The sequence below is a fragment of the Cynara cardunculus genome (genome assembly GCF_001531365.2).
Source record: "Cynara cardunculus var. scolymus isolate 2C chromosome LG 1, CcrdV1, whole genome shotgun sequence".
NCBI classification, from domain to species: Eukaryota; Viridiplantae; Streptophyta; class Magnoliopsida; order Asterales; family Asteraceae; genus Cynara; species Cynara cardunculus.
In genome coordinates this window covers 47,187,229-47,191,643 of record NC_037528.1, presented here as the reverse complement: position 1 = coordinate 47,191,643, position 4,415 = coordinate 47,187,229, and positions in this window count along the sequence as shown.

Genomic DNA, 4,415 nt, shown 5'->3' with positions numbered 1-4,415 from the left:
AGGATTATTTCGATACGGCAGACAAGACTAAGCTTGGAGTCCGTAGAGTGTTGCGTATGTTAGAAGGATTACTTGGATAGTGTTGATAGAATTCAACACATGACATCATTAGAGGTGGAGATTGAAGATGTGGAAGAAAACTTGGAAGAAAACGAAATCATCATGGAACTAAGTATGCCGCCAACTACCAATATAGACAACACTTTCTCACAATATGACGATGAGGAGGAACTCGACATTGATGACCTTGAAAATCAAGAGGCTATTAAAAGAATTCAAGCCACCGAAACTATTCAAATCAATCCATCATGGGATTCCGATGTTGAATAAGTGTATTTTTTAATACTTGAATATTTGAATGTAATTTAAAATGTCTTACTAAATCGAAATTATTATAGAACGTATTTTTAAAGTGTATTTGAGTAACCCAATTATATATATTAAATTGTATTAGAATAACATTAAAGTACTGTTAAAAGTTTATCAAAAAAAAAATATTTTTCTAAAAATGGACCGGCTTGGGAACCGGGATTAACCGGGTACTAATACCCTTAACTGGGCCTCCAAGGAATCGATGGGACCAGGACCAGTCCAGATAGTCACTATTTGGGCTCGAAACTGATTCGGGCCCGACCCGAGAACGAATTTTTGCTATGTCTACTTATACAATAATTATATAACTTGAAATTAATTACTAATATCACAACTCTAAATTATAAAAACATAAAATAAAATTGTATCCAAATAATAAAAATCATTGATCACAAAAAATTAAAATTATCCAAAATTTGAAACCTTCGATCTTTAAATTCCATTTAGTTGGGTTTGAAATATTCTGATCTTCATTTTCACCTATTTTAAAAAAACGTGTCACGATAGTAACTATGGCACGTAGAGCAAGGCTCGTCTCCAACGTCACATTAACCATGTGGCACGTCGTGGTCATACGCGCATAAAGACATATTTGATTTTTTTTTTTTTTGCTTTTCTTTGTTTTCTTTATAATGTTTACTTTTTAACTTTTTGTATATACCTGCTTGTATATGGTTTTAGATCAGACTAATGGTAGTACACATATGTACATATGCATGTATGTAATTTTATATATTAGATACATATTTGTTGTTATAAGTCATGTCTTGAAAAACGTCATGGCTTCTAAAAACTTGAGAATTGACCTCATCGTCACGGTTTAGATGTCACGACGTTTATATATATGCGATAAATGTGGCATTTGTTTAATTACAGTTGGTTAAAAAAATTGTGATGTAGAATAAGCATTCTATGTACGTTCGTTGAGTGTTAAAATTTAAATAAACATATATACACATAAAGATACGGGATAATGTCAACATAGACAATTCAATTATTGTAATTTTGTCATTTATGTACATCTGAGTTATAAAAGTATTCAGGGAAAAATATTCGAGTTCAAACATGATCGAGATGTTTGTTTGAAGAGCTCGACCGCTTACTACTCAGACTCAACCTGTTAGCACCCCTACATATATGGCTAACTGTTCATGAGAACCGCATGCACAACCATCGATTGCTTCAAAGGGTGACAATCACACATTTTTTTTTTTGTAAATTATGCGCACTTTGGTCTTTTGGTTTCTGTATCTGGGCACGTGGCCAAGTTAGAATAGATTTTGTAAATGTATGTTAACTTATGTGAACACCCGATCTACCCTATAACCATGTCATCACCTTTTTGTTACGAATTATTATGGTACCACTTCTAGCCTTCCAATAAAAAAACAATTAAAAAAATGGAACCTGAGGGCTATGTGGTGATTTTTTTATTTTCATGGAAAAGAAAAGTTGTCACACGATTCTTATATACATAAGGACCTTATTTTGAGAACCCATTAAATCGTGATAACCTTGATACTAGTGCATCATGTGCTATTTTATATGATTTTTTTCATCTAAGAATAGGATTTAGAATGTCGGTTAACCAATATTTGTTTCACAATGTGAACCTTTTTTGCCTGTTTTTGAAACAATGGTTATACGTAAAAGAGTTTCACATTGTGAACTGCTTACATATGAAGTACACACATTGTGAGACAAATATACGTTCATCAATACACTAAATGTTAGCTTTATATGAGAAAAAATCATATGAAACAATATCATAATATAAAAGTTCTCACGGTTATTACAATATATGGAGTTTTCAAAAGATTAATCCCATATATATATATATATATATATATTGTGTGTGTGTAAAATCGAATGATCGTGTGAGAAGTAAAGTTAAGGTGAGAAGTGTGAGAAAGGATCTGGATCCTTGATTACCTTTAATCTCATACTCATCCATGAATCGTGCTTGATACAGGGATTGATCCGATGAATATTGGTACATCTCATTCTAATGTACATCTAAAGATAAAAATCTCTTCTTATACTTTCTTACCTTTAACTTTCTTTTTCAATAATTTTTTTTTAATATTATGTGTAAATGTATGTGCACGACGAAGGTCTGAAGACATGCGTGCTTATGTTTATTGTCTAAGAGAAAGTAATTGTTCTCAATAAAATATTACTTACAAAATAATAATTCATCATATTTAAAAATACTTTTAGATCCCAATTGTTTTTTTATATATTTTAAAATACAAAATAAATAAAATCGCATTATCTCACTAAATTAAAATCAAATTTATAGGACCCTAAAACGTTTAAGGATTCTAATAGAGTGTCTTATGAAGCTTAAGTTTATAGAACCAATAAAATGTCATATCTAAAAATATTTGAACAAAAAATTAATTAACGGCAACTCCTACTGGCCTCACGCGGAACCCGCCTTCAAATACACTAATACGAGGATGCATTTTTTTGGCTCACTCAGCAGCTGAGGTGGGGAGGGGACCGAACCTAGACCTATTTTGCTTTTGGACAAAGTCATGTTACCCTTTTACCAACTGAGTTATACGCCAAAGACAATAAAAATGTTGCATTAACTATTTTATAGGACAATTTTGAGAAATGTCCTATAAACCAATCTTTTAATAGGACCCTTGTGTTATAAAAAGTGTTTTCAAATAGTGTCTTATAACATAGCTAATACGATAATCTATACTGTATGATAAAACATTTAACAAAAATTCTTAAAAACGAATTTTTATGTGTAAAGTACTGTTTATTAATGCATATTATTTAAAACTCAAGATTGCAAGTAAATTGTGCGTAAGTACAACTTATTAAAGCTCTGTGTCTGAATTCGTGTAACTAACTGTAGATAAACATAATCAAATACAGGATAAAGATCTCATTTTAAATATAAAAAATCTAAAATATAATTAAGATAATTATTGAGTTCTAACGGAATACTTAATTACTATCTTTATAAAATGTTATATTATTAAATCAAAAATAAATTATTTCGTTATTAAACTTAAATTAAATTACAATAAAAAAATAAATTAAAGAAATTACATAAAAAATGAAAACTTTTAAATAGTTGATTTGATATTAACATTGATATATATTTTTTTCAAAATTTTATGATATCTTCAAATTTATATTTTTATTCAAAAATAAAATCATTATTGATTTATTAAAAACACATAAAATCGTATTATAACATCGACAAAGATAAATAATAAAATAAAACATTATAATCGATATGTGTCTCATTGCATTACGCGAGTACTCTTTTAGTTTATTTTTTAAAAAAGTCCTAAAAAATCTGTTACAACATTTACAGACGTTCTATAAACTTATTGTAACACTTTTATTAAGATGCTTTATTTTTCTATCCTAAAAACTTAAGTCCTATAAAACAATGGTCGATTGTTTCTATTTCTTCATTGTGTCGATTGCGAAACGACATCAATTAATGTTGGTAATGCGTATACACATCCAATACCCATTCCATCACATTCTTGTGAGAATTATTCATGTCACCATCTCTATTAATTTGCGATTTGTCAGTCGACTCATTTGTCATTTATTGAATTTTAATTTCTTTTTTGAGAAAAATATAAATTAATTGGGTTTCTTCCATTACCACCATACATTATATAAAATTAAAATTTTAAAATAATTAGAGGGGTACTCGTGCAATGCAGCGAGATGCATCTCGATTTTAATGTTCTATTTTATTCTTTGTCTCTGTAAATTTTATAATACGATTTTATGTGTTTTTAAGAAAACAATAATGATTTTATTTTTGAATAAAATATAAATTTAAAAATATCATAAAAATTTGAAAAAAAAAATATATCAATGTTAATATCAAATCAACTATTTAAAAGTTCTCATTTTTTATGTAATTTCTTTAATTTATATTTTATTATAATTTAATTTAAATTTAATCATGAAATAATTTATTTTTGGTTTAATAATATAACATTTTATAAAGATGATAATAAAGTATTATGTTAGAACTCAATGATTATCCTAAT